This window comes from Nicotiana attenuata, chromosome 10, assembly GCF_001879085.1.
Source record: "Nicotiana attenuata strain UT chromosome 10, NIATTr2, whole genome shotgun sequence".
In the NCBI taxonomy this organism is placed as follows: domain Eukaryota; kingdom Viridiplantae; phylum Streptophyta; class Magnoliopsida; order Solanales; family Solanaceae; genus Nicotiana; species Nicotiana attenuata.
Genome location: NC_031998.1, coordinates 5,350,542 through 5,374,527, shown reverse-complemented (window position 1 = coordinate 5,374,527; position 23,986 = coordinate 5,350,542).

The window sequence follows — 23,986 nt, the reverse complement described above, 5'->3', positions numbered from 1 at the left end:
TAGGTTACTGCATATTTCATCTTTATCCTAAACTTTTCAGGTTCAAATAAGTCCCTAAAGTTTCTACTGATTTTTAAATCAGGACAAACAAAACAAACTTAGATAAAAATCAGAAATTCAAATCAAAATACCTAAGGGAGTCAAGTGACTGCCATCTAGAACCAAAAACTAGATCAATCCATAAGAGGAAATGTTCTCCTAATCGAACCTAAACTAGATTTAGAATGACTAATGCCTTTATAATTAAACAGAGTTACAAAGATGGGCTAAAAAGACCTTAAACAGACTTGAACTTAACATGAAAGAATATGGAAACCTAATTAATCTAACTCATGAGATTCAGGCATGCTTTCATCAATTAAACACCAAACAGAAACATGGAGAAGAGAAGAGTAATCAGGCAGTTTATACCTCCAATCATTAACCCTAATTATTCTAAATCTAATGCAATCAAAATTAAACTACAATACTCAACATGCTTCAATTGACACATGAAACCAATTCATAATAAACTCTAGATTAACATGAAGTTAAACCAAACAAAAAGCTAATTAAACGATGCATTCGTACCAAGCATGAAACCAGGTGTACTTTGAAATGGGCCGTAATTGATGCTAATCAGTTGTTCTTGATAAGAGCAATCAATTGGCATCAATTTCGACTCGAAATCAGCCTCAAATTCTCTTGAAACTCAGGAGGGGAACAAATTAAGGTTTTTTCAATTTCTTTGGGGAACCATATCTGAAATTGGGATAAATGGGTGGGGTTTTTTGGGAAAGTGGTTGTAGCCAAGGGTTCAGAGGGGTGTGAGGAGCGTAGGGTGTGATTTTGGGTGGATATGGGTAAGTTAGGGTTTTGGGCATCGATCTTAGATCTAAGATTCGAGCCGTTTGGGAGGGATTCGAAGGAAAAGGGTTGAAGATTTGGGATGAGGAGGCTGTGGGGGTTCTGTGGTGTAAATTTGGGGAGGTTTGGACCACCGGAACCGCCGTGAGGCGATTTCTGGTGGGTGGTTGACGGCGGAAGCGGCGGGGAAATTAGGGCGGCTAGGGTTCGCTAGGTTAAAGACGATGGAGATGAGGAATGAGGAGTGGACTTAGGGTTTGGGGGGCTGTTCGGACAGTAATATAGTAAAGGGCTCGTTAGTTCCGAGCCGTTAGATTAACAAAATCCAGCGGCTGTGATCAATCCAATACGAAACGGGGTCGTTTGGGTTAAGACGGGGGTGGACCGGGTATGGGTTGGTTTGGGCCTGGGTTGTGGGTAAGATTTGGACGGGTTTTGGCATTTAAATGGCCCAAAATTTAAAACAAATCCCTTTTTTTTTCTTTTCCTTTTTCTTTTAATGAAAAATCCTAAAATTAAAATCCTAAATTATTTAAAAATGTGAAATTAAACTAATTAACTAATTACAAAAATTATAAACATCACTTAATTCTAAAATAAAAAAGAAAATCAATAAATTAAAAATTAAAAGACAAAAGATGTAAAATGAGCTATTTTTGTGATTTTCAAATTTCTATAAAATAAATAATTACTGATTAATCCTAAAAATGTAAAAACAAATCCTGAATGCAATGCATGATATTTTTGGTATTTTTCATGATTTAAATAAAACTTAACGTGCATAAAATGCAAACAATTAAATAAAATTCTACAAAAATTCCTAAAAATGGCAAATAATTAATAGAAAATCTATTTTCCTGGGATTTTATATGACTATTTCATATAGGGCAAAAATCACATGCTCACAGCTGCCCCTCTTTGCTCGAAAACACGAAGGGTTTTCGGGCAAAGATAAAATAAGCAATTACGAGGGATTTTTGCCCATTCGAAATTCCATGAGAAGCATCTTTCGAAAAGCCTGACCGAACCTTGCTCGGAGGTTGCCTACATATCCTTGGCTATAAAGGAATCAGGTTAGTGTAGTTCTGGAAATTTTGGTAGCTGGGACTACCAGGAAACTGTGATTTCACTGTTGTTGCTGCTGTTTATACTTGCTAAGCTCCTTATTACACCAAAATGAAAGATAAGAGCTAAACTAGCTAAGCCTATCAACTACGAGTTACAAGATTCCTATCTATAAACCTTCTAAAGCTTGATCTTGAGTCTTGGATGGTTCTTCCTTCAGACTCTGATCTGAATCTTGATGCTCGTTAGCTGCAACCGCTGGTTCATTCTTCTTCAGCTTTCGGATCAAGGCGGGACGTGTGTAGCTTGTGACTTTAATCAAATTTTGAGTAGTCCGCGTCTTTTCTCCGCTTCTACACTCAGAGTTCAAGTTCTTTTCTTGTTTCTTCTTTTCTTTTATTTGGTTTGAGACACCTTCTTTTGGTCATCTCAACCTTGTGCCTCTCAGTGAAAACCCGTTCAGGCACCAAAGCAAGCAAACGAACTAAATTCTTCTCCCCCAGTTTTCACTAGGAAAATATCGTGAGTTATTGTAACAAAAATCTAGACTATCTCTTTATTTCAAAACAATAAAATAAGGATTGTGTATCCTTGAGAAAAAGAGATTAGGGACTGAGGCCCTATATCTATACTAAAAATCAACTAGGGAGTGGCGACCCTATGTTGGAAAAGCGACTAGGGAGTGCAGACCCTATGTCTAAAAATAAACTCAACTAGGGAATGGAGACCCTATGTCTAAGATAAAATCAACTAGGGAGTGGAGGCCCTATGTTGGAAAGGAGACTAGGGAGGGGAGACCCTAAGTCTAAAATAAACTCAAATAGGGAGTGGAGATCCTATGTTGGAAATGCGACTAGGGAGTGGAGACCCTATGTCTAAAAATAAACTCAACTAGGGAGTGGAGACCCTATGTTGGAAAGGCGACTAGGGAGTGGAGACCCTATGTCTAAAAATAAACTCAACTAGGGAGTGGAGACCCTATGTTGGAAAAGCGACTAGGGAGTGGAGACCCTATGTTGGAAAAGCGACTAGGGAGTGGAGACCCTATGTTGGAGGCAGACTAGGGAGTGGAGACCCTATGCCTAAAATAACTTCAACTAGGGAGTGGAGACCCTATGTTGGAAAAGCAGACTATGGAGTGGAAACCCTATGCCTAAAATAATATCAACTAGGGAGTGGAGACCCTATGTTAGAAAGGCAGACTAGAGAGTAGAGACCCATTACCTAAAATAAATTCAACTAGGGTGTGGAGAACCTATGTTTGAAAGGAAGACTAGGGAGTGGAGACCCTATGTTGGAAAAGCAAACTGGGGAGTGGAGACCCTATGCCTAAAATAAAATCAACTAGGGAGTGGAGACCTATGTTGGAAAAACGTAACTAGAGATTGGGGACCCTAGGCTACCATGTTTTTGAATTTTTTTTTCATCATCTTTTTTTATTTTTTATTTTTTATTTCATAGAATGAGTAAATGGGGGAAAGAATTTTGGAGGGGACTTCCCTTTATGGATTGTTGCTGCAAAGATGTTTCTAGCCCTTGCGCAGTTTCTCTTTGGTTGCACCTGCTTCTTGCAAGGTTGCTTTGGATTGCACATGTTTCATGTTTTCAAACAAAGAACAATTGTTAGTTTGAAACGGTGGTTGGTTTTGTGGCCTTGATTGTTTTGATCACTTGATCTCGGCCAAACTCTTTCGATGAAAATCTTTGTTGCTCGTTGGTTTTCTGGAGATCAATCTCTCTTCTAAACCCAGGGACCTTGACCTTCAAAAATCTCACATGATGGTTAGCCCGTGCGGGGCTTTGGCCTTTTCATCTTATTCTGCCTTTATGGGCTGACTTTGGATTTCTTTCCTTTTCAATAATTTTGAATAAACATGGGACATCATGGCCAGTCGAGATCAACTTGATGCACCTGCTGAGGCTGGGTGCTTTTCCTTGAATTTGGCTTTTGTTAAGCATAACCCTGTAAAACCAATCTTGCCATCTTTTCTTTGTATTAGTTTCGGGGAGGGAATAGACCGAAAGGGACTCAAAGAAAAGTAAACAAAGGACAGGATAATGAATTTAACGAGAAGCGTCCCTTTCGGGGGAAGAAAGAAAGAGGGACTTATCTGGAGTGCATGGAGACTTCAATAGACATGACATGCTTCTTGGACTGGATATCCGATTTGTGCAACCATCCAATATCTCATAAACCCAACATAACTCGTGTCTTAAAACCGAGAAACCTTTCTAGGACTTTATTAGTGCCGATGGTTGTAGGGAATTCCTTCTTTTTGATCAATGGCGCCCTTTGCGGGTTTTCACCAATTGACCTCTCTCATTTCTCTTCTTACCGTCGCCTTACAGTGCTCTTTGCGAGTTTTCACTAACAAGACTCTCTCATTTTCAGTTTCTCTGCTCGCCATCGCCTTACGGTGCCCGTGCGAGTTTTCACCAACAAGACTCTCTCATTTTACTTCTCTCATTTCGATTGCATCGGTTCAGAGTGGCAGCAATATCCCATACTTGAACATTCTCACCGATTGATCGGAAGGGCTGGAACAGGATTTGGGATAAAAAGAATTTGGGTTGAATTACAACTTTGGAACCATTCAGGCGGGATCATTGCCGAACCAATATAACATCTGCCCCAGCTTTACTTTTGGGGGAATTTGGATTTTTGTTTTGGTGTGACTGAACCCCAGAGAGAGGCTACCTACGTATCCTTTCGGAATCAAGTCAAACGTAGTTCAGGGAAACTTTGTTTTTGATTTGGATTTTGATTGATTTTTTTTACAAACGTTTTCAGGTTCCAAAGAGGGTAATCAAAGAAGGGTAAACGGCTCAAAGGGTTAGCAAAGGGTTGGAGTGTTTCGGATAGAGAGAATGAAAGCCTTCGTCATCCCAACCGGATAATATTGGTACCGCAGAAGGGTTAAACGTAATACCTTTAGACCGCGTCTGCATTTACAGTTGTTTCGAGGTCATTTCCTTCAATGTCTCCCAAGTAGAATGCCCCTTTCGGCAACAATTTTCTTATAATGTATGGACCTTTCCAGTTTGGAGTGAACTTTCCTTTTTCTTCTTTGTGATGCGGGAGAATACGTCTCAAAACGAGTCTCCCCACTTCAAAGTTCCTAGGCCGTACTTTCTTGTTGTAGGCACGGGCCATTCTTTGTTGATACAACTGCCCGTGGCAAACTGCAACCATCCGTTTTTCGTCAATCAGGTTAATTGTTCTAGACGGGTTTTGACCCACTCACTATCCTCAATCTCAGCTTCAACAATGATTCGGAGAGATGGAATTTCAACCTCCGAAGGTATTACGGCTTCGGTGCCATAAACCAATAGATAGGGTGTTGCTCCGACTGATGTGTGCACAGTTGTGTGATACCCCAACCATGCAAACAACAACTTTTCATGCCATTGCCTAGAACTTTGGATCATCTTTCTAAGAATCTTCTTGATGTTCTTGTTTGCTGCTTCAACGGCACCATTAGCTTTGGGCGGATAAGGGGTAGAATTCCGATGCGTGATCTTAAATTGTTCACATATCTCCCTCATCAAGTGACTATTCAAGTTTGCAGCATTGTCCGTAATGATAGTTGTAAGGATACCAAAACAGCAGATGATGTTGGAGTGCACGAAGTCTACCACGGCTTTCTTAGTGACGGCCTTGAGAGTGACTGCTTTAACCTATTTTGTGAAGTAGTCAATGGAAACCAATATGATTCTATGGCCATTTGAAGATTTTGGCTCGATTGGCCCAATGACATCCATACCCCAAGCAACAAATGGCCACGGTGCTGACATAGGATACAGTTCTGAAGGTGGTGCATGAATCAGGTCACCGTGTACCTGACAGTGATGACACTTTCGGACAAAACTGAAGCAATCCTTTTCCATAGTCATCCAGTAATAACCTGCTCGAAGGATTTTCTTTGCAAGGACGTATCCATTCATATAAGGTCCACACACCCTCTCGCGTACTTTATTCATGATTCTTCCGGCCTCTTGGGCATCCACACATCTCAAAAGGTTCAGATCTGGAGTCCTTTTGTACAAGACTTCTCCGCTGAAGAAGAAGCCACTGGCAAGCCTTCTAATGGTTCTCTTTTGGTCTCCACTGGCTTGCTCGGGATATTCCTTTGTTTTCAAAAATCTCTTGATATCGTGATACCATGGCTGAACATTTGGTTCCACCTCAACCGTATTGCAATAACCATGCCTTTCCCGAATTTGGATTTCCTACGGGTCAAAGTGGGCATTGCCTGGATACGGCAACATCGAGGCCAAGGTAGCGAGTGCATCGGCTAACTCATTGTGAAACCGAGGAATGTACCTGAACTCGACGGATTTGAACCGCTAGCTAAGATCTTCCACATGCCGCCTGTATGGAATAAGCTTGACATCCCGAGTTTCCCATTCACCCTGAGCTTGTCGGATAATCAAGTCTGAATCTCCCATGATTAATAATTCTTCCACATCTTGGTCTATTGCCATGTTCATACCCATAATGCAGGCTTCATACTCAGTAGTGTTGTTTGTGTAGAAAAATCGAAGCCGGACTGTGGCCGGATAATGCTGACCAGTGGGTGAAATCAAGATTACCCCAATCTCGACACCTTTTGCGTTCACCGCTCCATCGAAGAACATTTTCCAAGCATTGGTGTCTTCTGAAATTACCTCAACTGAATTTACTTCCTCGTCCGGGAAGTAAGTACTCAAAGGCTGATATTCATCATCAACAGGGTTTTCAGCTAGGTGATCCGCTAAAGCTTGAGCTTTCATTGCCATGCGGGTGACATAGACTATGTCGAACTCCGTGAGCAGGATTTGCCATTTTGCCAACCTCCTTGTGGGCATCGGCTTCTGGAATATGTACTTTAAAGGATCCAATCTGGTGATGAGATAGGTGGTGTATGCCAACAGGTAATGCCTAAGCTTCTGAGCGACCCAAGTAAGGGCGCAGCAAGTCCTTTCCAACAAAGTGTATTTGGCTTCGTAACTAGTGAACTTCTTCCTCAAATAGTATATTGCCTGTTATTTCTTCCCGGTCACATCATGTTGCCCGAGAACGCACTCAAAGGAATTCTCTAACACTGTCAAAAATACAAAAACAAAGGCCTCCCAGGTTCGGGTAGGACCAAGACTGGCGGATTTGACAGATATTCTTTGATTTTGTCGAAGGATTCTTGACACTCATCTGTCCATTTAATCGCTGCATCTTTCTTCAATAGCTTGAATATGGGATCACATGTGGAAGTCAACAGAGCAATGAACCGGCTGATGTAATTCAACCTTCCCAACAGACTCATAACCTCTTTCTTAGTTCTCGGAGGAGGAAAATCCCGAATAGACTTTATCTTTGTTGGATCTAGCTCGATGCCTGTCCAAGTGACTATAAATCCAAAAAGTTTCCCAGCCGGAACTCCAAATGCACATTTAGCTGGATTTAGCTTCATGTCATACTTACGCAGACGCTCAAAGAACTTTCTCAGATCCCGAACATGGTCATCCTGCGTTCTGGACTTAAATGATCACATCGTCCACTTACACCTCGATTTGCTGGTGCATCATGTCATGAAAGATGGCAGTCATGGCTCTCATGTAAGTTGCCCCGGCATTCTTCAAACCAAAAGGCATGACCCTGTGACAATAGGTGCCCCAGGGTGTGGTGACGGCTGTCTTTTCTGCATCTTCTTCATCCATCAAGACCTGATGATATACAGCATAACAATCCATGAAAGACTGTATCTCATGTTTGGCACAGTTGTCAACGAGGATGTGGATGTTTTGCAAAGGGAAGTTGTCCTTGGGACTTGCTTTGTTCAGATCCCGATAATCAACACACACTCGGGTTTTCCCGTCTTTCTTTGGCATTGGGACCACATTAGCCAACCATGTGGTGTATCGGACCACTCGGATCACACCCGCTTTTAACTATTTGGTGACCTCTTCTTTGATCTTGTCACTAATGTCAGTTTTGATCTTTCTCTGTTTTTATAGGACAGGGGGGCAATTGGGGTAAGTTGGCAATTTGTGCACCACTAGATCAACACTTAATCCTGGCATATCATCATAGGACCAAGCAAATACATCTTTGAATTCGAACAAAAGTTGGATCAGTGCATCCCTAGTTCTTTCATCTGTGTGAATGCTTATCATGGTTTCTTGGACCTCTTCTGAACTACCCAAATTAACTGGCTCGGTTTCGTTTAAATTTGGCTTAGGCTTATTCTCAAATTGTTCCAATTCTCGGTTTATATCCCTAAAAGCCTCATCTTCATCGCATTCGGGTTCTTGATTCATTATTTCACAATTAGACAGCATGTTAGGATCTGCGCATGAAGTCCGCAAGCATGTCATGTTATTTAAGTCCGCATTATTAGAACTGAAAGAAGAAATAAGAAAAGTAACAAAAATCAGAAAGAATAAAGGAAGAGATTCATAGATGATGAAATATTGATTTCATTTCATTGAATTTGAAGATAGCAGGGTTTACATTGGAATTTTAAAGACAATAAACTAAAAGAAACATTCGAGTTACACCCTGGAATAACTCAAAATGTAGAAAAGGTGGCAAGACTGGACTACCGGGATTCCCGCCTGACTGGGAACGGAGTAGCCTTCCAGTTTTGCAGCTTGGCTTTGGGCCCCATATATTGCACCTCAGCGGTGCTCGAGCCTTCTCCCGGCTAGACCATGTGAGTTTCATACAACATCTGCCTCATGGCTCCACATATGTCTTCAATTTCCTCGGCCGTGAAGGCCTCATCTTCCTCTTCTATGTATCTGGGCTTGAAGAATGTTTTGAAAAGATGCGGTATTGGCTGAGGCAAGACCCAACCATTGCTCTTTCGTTCATTTGCCCACGTCACATCAGTTGGTGTGGTGTGAAAACCCACAACGAAGAACTTCTCGCTGGCAGCTAAAGTGATAGGTTCTGTGATACCTTGCAATGATGCCCCGAGCCCCTTCCAGGGCTTATAACCATGCCTGATCATTTCAGCAGCGACCATGATTGACGCATTTGAGAGAAAGGGTTGAGGACACAGGCTTCCTTATTCACATTGATCTGTGACCACAACCTCGAAAGCTTGATAGTCTATATGCTCTCTACCTTCCCTAGCCTCGAGACATGGGACTGACGGGTCCCTATAAATTGATGCTCATTCTCTCCATGGACCACTATCTCTTGATCTTCGTGTTCAAATTTCGCCATTTGGTGGAGAGTAGAAGGTACGGCCCCTACTGCATGAATCCAAGGCCTTCCTAAGAGAAAATTATAAGAGGTGTCCATGTCTAGGACCTGAAATGTCACCTCTAAATCCACAGGACCGATAGTCAAAATCAAATCGATCTCCCCTATTGTGTCTCTCTTGATGCCATCAAAGGCACGCACACAAACATTGTTAGGCCTGATTCTCTCAGTCCCAATCTCCATTCTTTGCAAAGTTGAGAGAGGGCAGATGTCAACCCCAGATCCGCCATCCAGCATGACGCTTTTCACGTAGTACCCCTTACACTTAACGGTCAAATGAAGGGCTTTGTTATGGGCAGCCCCTTTCGGGGGCAAATCATTTTTGCTAAATGAAATCTGGTTGACTTCGAAGAATCTTTCCGCCATCCTTTCCAGTTGTTCAACAATGGTTTCAATCGGAACATAAGCTTCATTGAGGGTCTTTATCAACACTTTCTGATGCTCAGTCGAGCTCACCAGTAAAGACAAGAGTGAAACCTGACAGGGAGACTTCCGGAATAAGTCAATTACCTCGTAGTCTGCAGTTTTCATTTTCTGGAAGAATTCCTCGGCCTCTTCAGCAATGACGGGCTTTTTAAGTGGGAAACGCTTCTTTTTGGCTTTGTTTAAATCCTCCTAGTTGAGGTATTTCTCGGCTGGGTTAGTTTCATTTGCTTCCCCTATGACCTCATTTCCCTTGTATGTCACTACCGCTTTATTGTAATTCCATGGGACGACAGTGGGGTCTTTCATGGGCTTCTGTGGTGCGCGGCCGATAACCATGGGCTCATTCAGCCTTGGTGAAATTACCGGTGCCCCGTGCCACATAAGTCCTTTTGGATACATACATCTTAGGTCCCTTGTTCAGCTCGAACCTTTTTGGAGGACTCAATGTCAATTTTTCTTTCCTGTGAGCCCGGGGAACATAAAGAATGGCATCTTTAGGGGGTACTGCCCCTGTCGTGGTTTCCACTGTCTTTTCTGCACTTCGAGGGGTGGATATACTCTTCTTCTCCCCCTTGTCTTGCTTTGCACCCTCCCTTGGCTTCTTTTCAACATCAGCGATGGCAATGATGGCTTTCAGGGCAGGGTCAAACTCCTTATCTTCGCAAATCATCCCAATAACTGGCCCGTTATTGTGAGCCGGCAATGGGTTATTGGTCACATTAGGGATCTCTTCATCTTTCAGCACTATCCGTTTTTGCTCTATTAGATTTTTAACCGCCCTTTTGAGAGTCTAACAGTCTTCAGTGTCATGCCCTTCCGCTCCTGAATGGCAAGCACATCGAGCACCGTGTTGGTAGGAGGGCGACTCTGGGTTTTGCCTGGTTTGGGGTATGAGTTGCAACAAACCCATTTGGACCAGTTTAGGGAAAAGGCTATTGTATGATTCACCAATAGGCGTGAAGTTGTTTCTTCTGGGTAGATCCCGGGCACGAGCATTGTATGGGAAATTATTTTTTGGGGGTCGGGGATTATATGGAGCTTGGTGAGGAGGGTTATTTCTAGGAAGTGGAGCTCGGTTTTGGTTAAACTGTTGTTGTGGCCGAGCGTAGGGCTGGGCATTCATCACCGCGTAAGTATGAGGATCCATAGCATAAGCCACATCCTGGTGAGGATAATAATGTTGCGGGGTGTTTGGAGGGAAGTAACCTCTGGGTTGACGGGGGTTTTTCAGACTTGAAGCCGCCATCGCCACTTCTTCTTTCTTCTTTCTATTTGCTACACCTCCTGACCCGCTCTGGATTGCTTGGGACGTAGCTCTTATAGCAGATTGGCTCAATATGCGACCCATTTTCAGACCATTCTCGACCATCTCCCCAATCTTGATTGCCTTAGCAAACGACTTTCCTATTGCAGACATCATATTCTGAAAGTAGTCAGCCTCTTGGGCTTGTAGAAAAACATTGACCATCTCGGTCTCATCCATCGGGGGCTCACCCTGGCCGCTTGTTCGCGCCACCTAACAACATATTCTCAAAAACTCTCCGAAGACTTCTTTTTGAGATTTGACAGGGAATTTCTGTCTGGAGCTATGTCTATGTTGTACTGAAACTGCTTGACAAAATCTCGAGCCAAATCATCCCATATGTGCCAGCGAGATATGTCTTGATCCATGTACCACTCGGATGCAATGCCAACTTGACTCTCTTCGAAATAAGCCATTAGGAGCTTTTCTTTTCTGCCTGCCCCTCTCAGTTGATCGCAATACCCCTTGAGGTAGGCTATGGGGTCTTTGTGCCCGTCATACTTTTCGAACTTGGGGGTCTTAAAACCAAGGGGCATGTGAACATGCAGGAACATATATAAATCAACGTAGGATACGCTCTTCTGGCCACTTAAACCTTGTATATTCTTGAGGCTTCGTTCCATGCTCCTCATTTTCCGAATGATTTCCTCTTGCTTGGGGTTCTTTGCAGCTTTCTCTTGTCCGAGGTTGTTGGGGGTAAGAATTGGTGGTGAAATGGGCCGTGTCTAATGGAAAAGGCGGTACTTGGGAAGTAAAAGATGATGAATCAAAGCTTGGCCTGGGCAAGGTGGGTTGTGCCGTGGACGAGGTTGGTGGTGCGGTGAATATGTTGGAGGCCACTCCCGAAATCAATGCCTGTGGGCCGAACCTCAGAAGGCGTTCCGGTAAAGTGGGCTGAGATGGTAGGATATCCGAGTGGGGTGTTTGGGTAATTTATTGGGATTTTGGAAGTTCCACTTGCTCTGGGAAGTAGCTCGGGGAATCCAGGTATTGCACTAGGAAGCTCTCTACCATTGGACCAGGCGTCCCACATTTCCAACATGCGGAGGCACAGTACCCTATTTTCCGCAGTAGCTGCTGACTCTGATGTTGGGATGGCCGATATCGGGCTATCCTCTGGGATGGGAATTGCTGGTAGATGATTTTCAGGCGACATTTCGACACTTCCCTTGGATCTTGTAAAGTAAGGGTGCGAAGCCAGGTTACCACAAAACAAAACCACCTTAAAACAAAACATGACTCAACAGCAAATACAACAAACCGGTTAGTTTGATACAATTAACACATACGGAATCGCACATTGGGGGTGTGATGCACCTATACAGTTAAATGTGTTTCTGCATGTTTTGTCAACGGTTGCGTGTCTCATCTCGACGTTTTGTTTATTTCCCCGATCTTTCTTTTCTTTCGGCGCTTTTTCACCTTTTTGTCTCTCTTTTGCTCTTTATTATTTGTTNTGTTGGAAAAGCGACTAGGGAGTGGAGACCCTATGTCTAAAATAAACTCAACTAGGGAGTGGAGACCCTATGTTGGAAAAGGCGACTAGGGAGTGCAGACCCTATGTCTAAAGTAAAATCAACTAGGGAGTGGAGACCCTATGTTGGAGAAGGCGACTAGGGAGTAGAGACCCTATGTCTAAAATAAACTCAACTAGGGAGTGGAGATCCTATGTTGGAAAGGCGACTAGGGAGTGGAGACCCAATGTCTAAAATTAAACTCAACTAGGGATTGGAGATCCTATGTTGGAAAGGCGACTAGGGAGTGGAGACCTTATGTCTAAAAATAAAATCAATTAGGGATTGGAGACCCTATGTTGGAAAGGCGACTAGAGAGTGGAGACCCTATGTCTAAAATTAAACTCAACTAGGGAGTGGAGACCCTATGTTGGAAAGGCGACTAGGGAGTGGAGACCTATGTCTAAAATAAACTCAACTAGGGAGTGGAGACCCTATGTTGGAAAAACGACTAGTGAGTGGAGACCCTATGTTGGAAAAGCGACTAGGGAGTGGAGACCCTATGTCTAAGATAAAATTAACTAGGGAGTGGAGGCCATATGTTGGAAAGGAGACTAGGGAGTGGAGACCCTATGTCTAAAAATAAACTCAACTAGGGAGTGGAGACCCTACGTTGGAAAAAACGACTAGGGAGTGGAGACCCTATGTCTAAAATAAACTCAACTAGGGAGTGGAGACCCTATGTTGGAAAGGCGACTAGGGAATCGAGACCCTATGTCTAAAAATAAACTCAACTAGGGAGTGGAGACCCTATGTTGGAAAATCGACTAGGGAGTGGAGACCCTATGTCTAAAATAAACTCAACTAGGGAGTGGAGACCCTATGTTGGAAAACGGCGAATAGGGAGTGGAGACCCTATGTTGGAAAGGCGACTAGGGAGTGGAGACCCTATATCTAAAAATAAACTCAACTAGGGAGTGGAGACCCTATGTTGGAAAAGGCGACTAGGGAGTGGAGACCCTATGTCTAAAATAAACTCAACTAGGGAGTGGAGACCCTATGTTGGAAAAGCGACTAGGGAGTGGAGACCCTATGTCTAAAAATAAACTCAACTAGGGAGTGGAGACCCTATGTTGGAAAATCGACTAGGGAGTGGAGAGCCTATGTCTAAAATAAACTCAACTAGGGAGTGGAGACCCTATGTTGGAAAAGCGACTAGGGAGTGGAGACCCTATGTCTAAGATAAAATCAACTAGGGAGTGGAGGCCCTATGTTGGAAAGGAGACTAGGGAGTGGAGACCCTATATCTAAAAATAAACTCAACTAGGGAGTGGAGACCCTATGTTGGAAAAGCGACTAGAGAGTGGAGACCCTATGTCAAAAAATAAACTCAACTAGGGAGTGGAGACCCTATGTTGGAAAGGCGACTAGGGAGTGGAGACCCTAAGTCTAAAATAAACTCAAATAGGGAGTGGAGATCCTATGTTGGAAATGCGACTAGGGAGTGGAGACCCTATGTCTAAAATAAACTCAACTAGGGAGTGGAGACCCTATGTTGGAAAGGCGACTAGGGAGTGGAGACCCTATATCTAAAAATAAACTCAACTAGGGAGTGGAGACCCTATGTTGGAAAGGCGACTAGGGAGTGGAGACCCTATGTCTAAAAATAAACTCAACTAGGGAGTGGAGACCCTATGTTGGAAAGGCGACTAGGGAGTGGAGACCCTATGTCTAAAATAAACTCAACTAGGGAGTGGAGACCCTATGTTGGAAAAGGCGAATAGGGAGTGGAGACCCTATGTCTAAAATAATCTCAACTAGGGAGTGAAGACCCTATGTTGGAAAGGCGACTAGGGAGTGGAGACCCTATGTCTAAAAATAAACTCAACTAGGGAATAGAGACCCTATGTTGGAGAGGCGACTAGGGAGTGGAGTCCTTATGTCTAAAATAAACTCAACTAGGGAGTGGAGACCCTATGTTGGAAAAGCGACTAGGGAGTGGAGACCCTATGTCTAAAATAAACTCAACTAGGGAGTGGAGACCCTATGCTGGAAAGGCGACTAGGGAGTGGAGACCCTATGTCATAAAATACACTCAATTAGGGAGTGGAGACCCTATGTTGGAAAAGCGTAACTAGAGATTGGGGACCCTAGGCTACCATTTTTTGAATTTTCTTTTCTTCTTATCTCCTTTTTTTTCTTTTCATTTTGTTTTTTCTTCTTTTTTTTTATCTTTTTTTTATTTCATAGAATGAGTGAATGCGGGAAAGAATTTTGGAGGGGACTTCCTTTATGGATTATTGCTGCAAAGCTATTTCTAGCCCTTGCGCAGTTTCTTTTTGGTTGCACCTGCTTCTTGCAAAGTTGCTTTGGATTGCACCTGTTTCATGTTTTCAAAAAAACAATGGTTAGTTTTAAACGATGGTTGGTTTTGTGGCCTTGATTGTTTTGATCCTGGCCCAACTCTTTTGATGAAAACCTCTACTACCCGCTAGCTTTCTGGAGATCGATCTCTCTTCTAAAACCAGGGAGCTTGGCTTTCCAAAATTTCACATGATGGTTCAACCGTGTGAGGCTTTGGCCTTTTCATCTTATTCTACCTTTATGGGCACTTGACTCTGGATTTCTTTCCTTTTTAATAAATTTGAACCTAGAGCATCGGCCATCATGGCCAGTCGAGATCGACTTGATGCACCTGCTGAGGCTGGGTGCTTTTCTTTGGATTTGGCTTTCGTTAAGCAGAACCCTGTATAACCAATATTGCCATCTTTTCTTTGTATCAGTTTCGAAGAGGAATCAGACCGAAAGGGACTCAAAGAAAAGTAAACAAAGGACAGGATAATTGTGACGACCCAAAGGGTCATCACCTGTATTCCTACTTCCTCTGTACTTCTGAGGCCGTGAAGACCTCATTTGGGGTTGCCTCGAGTTGTGTGCGCAGTCCGGGCGCGTAGCCGGAAAAGTTTAAATATGAAATTTGTGAGAAAATTTTTAAATCTTGGTATTTAATTGATTAAGTTTGACTTCGGTCAACATTTTGGGCAACGGACCCGGACCCGTGATTTGACAGTCCCGGAGGGTCCGTAGGAAAATATGGGACTTGGGCGTATGCCCGGAATCAAATTCCGAGGTCCCAAGCCCGAGAAATGAATTTTTGTGTGAAATTATTTTCTGGAAATAATTAAGGAAATTGGAAGTAAAATTTGATTAAAAGACTGTGGTATCGGGCTCGTATTTTGCTTCCGACGCCCGGTACAAGTCTTATATATGGCTTAAATACTTTCTGTAAAGTTTGGTTGAATTTGGACGTCGTTTGACGTGTTTTGGACTAAAAACTCTAAACTTGATGTTTTATGAAAATTGGAAGGAAATCCTGGGTCTTGAGGCCTAATTTGATGAGTATGATGTTGTTTGGGCGATTTGATCGCACGGATGAGTCCGTAGGATGTTTTTGAGTTTATATGTATGTTCGGTTTGGAGCCCCGAGGGCTCGGGTGAGTTTTGAGTAGGTCCCGGGAGATCTTAGGCTAGAAATATCAGATGGTTGCAGGTTCAGGTGTTGCAGGCCCCCAGCACGGCCGCGGTCATTTTTGCGCGGTCCACGCTGGAAGCCGCGCGGCCGGGTGCGTCCTTGCGCGGTCCGCGTGGCTAGGTTCAGAGGGCCAGTGAGTTCTAGGTCAACTAGCGCGGCCGCGCACCAAATCAATGCGGTCCGCGCTGGGTAGGTTCAGAGAGTCATTTTTCTTCCCTTCCTCGGCGCGGCCGCGGTGCATTTTTGTGCGGTCCGCGCCAGTCTTCAGCACAGTATATAAAGTCGGGATTTTCAGTCATTTCTTCACTTTTTCAAAACCCAAAACATAAGAGGCGATTTTCCAAACGATTCTACTTCTTCAAAACGATTGGTAAGTGATTTCTAACTGATTTTTCTTTACTCCTTAACATCCTTAAACATAATTTCAACTTCAAAACAAAGATTTTAATGGGGAAATTGGGAATTTAGGGTAGAACCTAGGTCTTCTAAAATTGGGGGTTTTGGACCTCAATTCGGGGTCCGATTCCAAAATAACTTGCATATTTGAGTTCATGGGGGAATGGGTAAACGGATTTTAGTTCGAACCTCGGGTTTTGACCATGTGGGCCCGGGGGCATTTTTGACCTTTTGGGTCAATTGATGAAAAAGCTATAATTAGTCATTGGGTTTGATTTGTTTAGCACACATTGATATCATGAAGTCTTTATTGCATAGATTTGGTGGAGTTGGAGCCGAATTCGAGAGGGAAAACGGTCGTGGAGGATTGTATTGGCTGTGGAAGTTGAGGTAAGTGTTTGGTTTAACCCTAGCTTGAGGGAATAAGAGTCGAGTCTTGTTTGCTAATTGCTAAATGATCGAGTACGATGTATAGGTATGGTGACGAGTTCCTATACATTGGGGTCTAGCATGACCGTGAGTCCTTATATGTGAGTTGTTTGGATATTGTTATGCCTTCCACGTCATTGATGGCTTCTATACGTGGTATACACATTGTGAAAGATATTGTGATTGTAGAACTTCGTGGAACATTGGCTCGATCTGAAATACAGATGGTGAGAGCATGTGAAATGAGAAATGCCTTAGAGCTTGACGCGAGTGCTAATGAGAGTTAGGATATGAAAATGAAGGAAAAAGAGAAATAACGACTTACTCTTGCATGGTTGTTATTGGTTGTTTGTGTACCCTTGTTGGGATTTCTTTCCAAATACTTGTTTAGTCCCCTGCCCTTTATTTGTGACTGTTGCTTGGGCAAGGTTGAGAGGTATACATTGTGGATCGGGTTGCACGCCGCAATAGTGAAAATTGTGGATCGGGTTGCACGCCGCAACAGTGATAATTGTGGATCGGGTTGCACGCCGCAACAATGTTAATTGTGGATCGGGTTGCACGCCGCAACAGTGATAATTGTGGATCGGGTTTCACGCCGCAACAATGTTAGTTGTGGATCGTGTTGCACGCCGCAACAGTGGTAATTGTGGATCGGGTTGCACGCCGCAACAGTTATTGATGCAAATGTGTTTAGTGTTGGTATTAGTCTCTTGTTCGCTTTTAAATTTTAAATTGCACCTAGATTGATTACTTCGGATTTACTGTTAATCTTGTTATCTCCCCACAGCATGTTTCCCCTCCCATACTGTTAGTTGCCATGTACTTCGATTTCCGTTGTATATTTATAATTGCACAGGTTTATGTGGGGTCAAGTCTAGCCTCGTCACTACTTCGCCGGGGTTAGGCTAGGCACTTACCAGTACATGGGGTCGGTTGTGCTGATGCTACGCTCTGTGCATTTTTGCACAGGTCCAGGTATTGAGCAGCAGCAACAGCATTAGCACGGGGGCGAACCTTCAGTCCAGAGAGACCCGAGGTAGCTTGCAGGCGTCCGCAGGCCCGGCGTCTCCCTTCTATCTTTACATTTGGCTGTCATCTCATTGTACCCGAGATAAACAGATTGTGTTTCTTTCAGACTTTGTATGTAGTACTTCTTAGATGTTCGTGAGTATGTGACTCCAGTCCCGGGGTAGAGACGTATGTTGGAAATTTCTGTATTTCATTCGGTTATATAAATTTAAGACTTACGCTAATGTTTTTAATTCCGTTGCCTTTATTTAATGCCGTTAATTGTTAAAAGGGAACATGTGTTTAATGAATTTGTTAATTAAGTTGTCTTGCCTAGCTCCTATTAGTAGGCGCCATCACGACCCTCGATGGTGGGAAATCCGGGTCGTGACAATAATGAATCTAACGAGAAGCATCCCTTTCGGGGGAAAGAAAGAAGGACGTATCTGGAGTGCATGCAGACTTCAATAGACATGACATGCTTCTTGGACTGGATGCCTGATCTGCGCAGCCATCCAATCTCGCAAAAATCCTTCATAATCCATATCTCAAAACCGAGAAACCTTGCCAGGACTCTTGTTAGTGCTGATGGTTGTAAGGAATTCCCTCTTTTCGATCAATGGCGCCCTTTTCGGGTTTTCGCCAATGGACCTCTCTCATTTCTCTTCTTACCGTCGCCTTATAGTGCTCTTTGCGTGTTTTCACTAACAATACTCTCTCATTTTTCAGTTTCTCTGCTCACCATCGCCTTACGGTGCCCGAGTTTTCACCAACAAGACTCTCTTATTTTATTTCTCTCATTTTGACTGCAACGTATCCAAACAGCTGCGTTCTCTAATTTTGAACATCTTTTACCGATTGATCGGAAGGACTTGAACAGGGCTTGGGGTAAAAGGAATTTGGATCGAATTACAACTTTGGAACCATTCCAGCGGGATCGTCGCCGAACCATTACAACATCTGCCCAGTTTCACTTTTGGGGGATTTGGATTTTTATTTTGGTGTGATTGAACCCCAGAGAGGTTGCCTACGTATCCTTTCGGAATCAAGTCGAACGTAGTTCAGGGGAAACTTTCTTTTTTTGACTGATTTTTTTGATTTTTTTTACTAACGTTTTCGGGTTCCAAAGAGGGTAATCAAAGAAAGGTAACCGGCTCAAAGGGTCAGCAAAGGGTAGAAGTGTTTGGGGTAGCGAGAATGAAAGCCTTTGTCATCCCAATCGGATAATACTGGTGCCGCAGAAAGATTAAACATAGTACCTTTTGACTGCGTCTGCATTTACAGCTGTTTCGGGATCATTTCCTTCAATGTCTCCCAAGTACAATGCCCCTTTTGGCAATAGTTTCCTTATAATGTATGAACCCTTCCAGTTTGGAGAAAACTTTCCTTTTGCTTCTTGGTGGTGAGGGAGAATATGCCTCAGCACGAGTTACCCCACTTCAAAGTTCCTAGACCGCACTTTCTTGTTGTAGGCACGGCCATTCTTTGTTGATACAACTGCCCGTGGCAAACTGCGGCCATTCCCTTTTCATCAATCAGGGTTAACTGTTCTAGACGGGTTTTGACCTACTCACTCAGCTTCAACAATGATTCGGAGGGAAGGGATTTCAACTTCTGCGGGGTATTACAGCTTCAGTGCCATAAACCAAAAGATAGGGTGTTGCCACAATCGATGTGCGCACAGTTGTGCGATATCCCAACAATGCAAATGGCAACTTTTCATGCCATTGCCTCGAACTCTGGATCATCTTTCTAAGAATCTTCTTGATGTTCTTGTTTGCTGCTTCAACGACACCATTAGCTTTGGGCCGATAAGGGGTAGAGTTCCGATGCGTGATCTTAAATTATTCGCATATCTCCCTCATCAAATGACTATTCAAGTTCGCTACATTGTCCGTAATGATAGTTGTAGGGATACCAAAAATTGCAAATGATGTTGGAGTGCACGAAGTCTACCACTGCTTTCTTAGTGACAGCTTTGAGGGTGATTGCTTCAACCCATTTTGTGAAGTAGTCTATGGCAACCAGTATGAACCCGTGCCCATTTGATGCCTTTGGCTCGATTGGCCCAATGACATTCATACCCCAAGCGACGAACGGCCATGGTGCCGACATAGGATGCAGTTCTGAGGGAGGTGCATGAATCAGGTCACCGTGAACCTGACACTGATGACATTTTCGGACGAAGCTAAAACAGTCCTTTTCCATGGTGATCCAGTAATACCCTGCTCGAAGGATTTTCTTTGCAAGGACGTTGTCGACGCCCCCTTTTTCTCGCGAAATCGAGTTTACGACATTAGGGAAGACAACTCTATTCCCGTTTGGGAATTGGGTTTTTGGAATTGAAGAGTCGCCACCTAATGATTGAGTGCATTAGGACACTAAGAAGGGTTTTGAATTGGAAAATCAGAGTTCGGGTAAGGGCTAGAAATTATCTCGAGGGGAAGGTGTTAGGTACCCCTCAAGATCCACTAGTGTGGTCCCGGCCATGCTATGTTGTGACTTTAATGTAAACAAATATGCAAATAAATTTACATATAAGGGTTGCTAACAAGCATGTTGGAATTCATAAACAAAGAAGGAAAAGGGATAATGCAGTAAAAAAAAATAAAGGGGAGTTTTGGGTAATTGAAAAGACAGAATTTATTGATATTAAACAAAGTAATATAGGGCAAGGGGTCCTAGGTTTATAAATCACATGGATCATCCACACAACACCGGTAACCAATCGTACGCGTAGTGTTATCGTGTGATCATCATCTCCATGTCTACCCTTCCCACCCGATAAGGTATTAAGCGTGAAATGGTGTCGTTACCTACAGCGTGCTATTACCCGTCCCACCAATCAGTCCTGGAGGCTTTAAGACCACTAATCCTAAAGGGAGGGAGCTTGGCTTTTCAGAGGTTCAAAAGGTTAAAATACTAAGGCGTCAGGCAAATTACATAAGACAGTTATGGGAGCACAAAAGCAATTAAGGGTCAGACAAACCTCCTTTAATCACAGAAATCATGTAGTTTAGCACGTCTTACACATACTGATTAGGTCCAAATTATGCTTAACGTTAGGCAGGTTGGTTCATTACATATTTTTAGACAAGAAGTTCGCATTAGGCTCGCCTGGCTGCAACTTATCGAAGACTGGTGCAATTAATTAACTACTTACTTGTTTCCCTAAGTGATGGTATCTACTGGTTTCAAGAATAAGGAAGTGAACTGATTATTGAAAGTTGTCGGTTTTAACAGAATGATACGAGTTCTGCATTTGGTTTCTACTGACGGCCTAATCTTAAAACGAGTGATTCAGATTGGGTTAATAGTTCCTATAGGCATGCTTTCTAGCGTTGTCAATTTTAAACACTTTTTACAGGCGTAGCAAGAGTGCAGAAAATCCTACGAGCATGGTATCTAGGATGCAGTTGATTATTATTTTGACCTACAACTGTTTGCCTAATGATGGATGCAAAAATGCAGAATCTTAAAGACATGGTTCCTACATGCGGAGTTCTTAGGAGCAGGATATCTATATGATATGCAGAGTTCTTATGATTTCTATAGATGAAAGTGCAGAGATAAGCATGATTTCTATATATGAAAGTGCAGAATTCCTATGAGCATGGTTTCTACATATGAAAGTGCAGAATTCCTGTGAGCATGATTTCTATAGATGAAAGTGCAGAGATAAGCATGATTTCTATATGTGAAAGTGCAAAAATTCAAAGAAAAAAAAACTCCTGTAGGCAGGATATCTACCCTTATGCATACACAGATAGCCCTCCCCTTTTTACTAAAACCCCATAAGTTATTACAAAATTTATTATAGACCAAATGAATCAAACAGAAAATAAAATTAAAATTACATCAGAGCTTTTAAGCTGCATCCAAGGAACCTAATTCAGACCCAAGGTCTAACAATATGATATGAACCAACTGCCGGGATCAAGTTCCAAGGCCTTTCCCTTATCTGGAATGTGTCAAAGTTCCAAGGAGTTTCAAGAACTCCAGGCAATGCTTACACCCAGATATCATTACAGAACTGAATTAAAGTGCGGTGTGGAAGGGCCAGCCCTCCAATGTCCAAGTTCAGAGGGAACTCAAGGTCCCAAGGCAAGGCTCATTGGAGGGGGGCAGAACTTAGAATCTAGGAACAAGTGTAAGTGTAATATAGGGGATTAAGGGATGCTAAGGCAGGCTGGTGGTCATGCCCAGCAACATAGAATGCTGGCACACCCCTGACCAGCCTACTAGCTAAACATTGGAGAGTCGGGACCTATTGAAGGTCAAACCATGGCCTGGGCAGTAATTGGGATACTGTCAGGCCAAGGTTTCAACTCGACACATAAAGGGGATTAGGGGTAGGGATTCATATGAGAACAGAAGCAAAGAAAGGAAAAATACTTAGCATAAGTTACGAAGCATGAACAGTAAACCACACAAAAGAATGAGACTACAGAATAAACACATAGGGATGAGGCAAAAGTTTAAATAAAGGCATACCAGTTTCAGAAAGAGACAAGCAAAAGAGAGCAGAAGTCTTGCAAAGAAGCCACAGCACAAACAGCAAGAGAGAATACTTTGTGTGTGAGTGTGAGTGCAAAAAAGATTCCAGTGTTCGTGTTTTTTGTTGTGTTGGGTGTTAATAAAAGAGCAGGTATTTATAGTGTGAGAAACATGCAGAAATAAGGTAAGGACTATAATTCAGACATAATTGGAGGAATATGTGTCTTATTAAAATCAAATCAGTATCAAAGACTTCCTTTAATAAAGCAATTAAGCCAAACGGTAGCATGTAAGTGTTAAATAAGGAAAGAAATCACGCAGGGCTGGACATGACAAATAAGAAAAATATTTTCAGCACAGTGCGAGTATACCACATGTATTAGGGGTTAAGTTCATTAGACCTTAATTAAGGAAAGGACTGTAAGAATCCCATACTAATGTAATTAAGGTAATGAGATCAAATCAACTTAAGTAGAAAGGCAGGGTCGAAAGGAAAATATTTCAACAAGTCCAAGAAACAAAGGAAATCAAAACAATAAAGGAAATAATCAATTCAAGAGTGCAATCAAAGTTACACAAAGAGATTTGAAATCAGTCCACAATCAAGGTTATTTTGAGAGGGAAATTTGACCTATAAAGAGTGCATAAACATTAAGCATGCGAGGCTGGATTTAAGACAAAGAAGAGTGTCATGCAATCAAAGAAAATCAGTGAGTAGAGGACCATAGGAACATGGTAGTCATCTCAGAGAAGAGGGAATAACATGCGAAAGGTCAAGTAAAGAGGTCGGAATCGTATGAAGAAACAAAGTTGACACAAAGATTTCGAAACTCAGTCGAACAGTAGAGGAACAACTTCAGGAACTCAAATAGGTCCAAAGAGACTAGGGTTTTGAAATCAACTCGTTCAGAGATAAAAAACAAACAAATCACATAACAAATAACCTCAAAACTCGAATGAACCCCAAATTCTAGGGTTTTTACCATTAGTCGAGTCTAGAGATAAAGACAAGTAAGTCGGGCAAAAATATTAACGGAATAAGAGCAGAAATCATAAAGGAACACGTATTTCCCAGTAGAAGAAACTCATGAATAACATAATAAAGAACAATCATGCAAAACATACAGTAGAAGAACTCGTAAGAACAAGGTAGAAGAAACACAATAGAAGAAACACATAAGGATCATAAAAGAGACATAACAGAAGAAACATATAAGAATCACAGTAGAGCATGTAAAAGATCAAAGAAGAACCCTAAATCGGGAAGATGAAAAGGTTAAAAAAGCAGTTTTGAAAGAAACTTTTGAGAAAACGTTTGGAGACACCAAGATAAACACAGATCTAGGACAGATCTAGAGAAATCAGGAGAACCTCGAAAGGTTTTGGTTTCAGAAGAAACCTAGAAGTGAGAAAGGCCTGGAAAACTCGTGGATCTAAGCTGGAGAAGACCATGGAACCTTGAATCGAAGGAGATCTGGGTAGAGATCTTCAAGGTCAGGCCTTGAATCTTTAGAAAACCGGTGTATAAGAGCACCAGGGGTGGGCGTGAGATCCCCATGGCTTGGTGGCCATAGATTCCGGTGGATCTCTGGTCTGAGACGGCAAGAGGTGGCTAGGGTTTGAGAACCCTTGATAGAATTTGAGAGAGTGGAGGGTTTCAGAGGCGGCAGCTGAGGAGAAATGAGGTAGGGTAAGGGGTCGTTTGAATTAAAAAAGGAAAGGGATGAGGGGAGCCGTTCATCTAAAAGATCAACGATTGGGATTAAATGGGTTAAATGGGG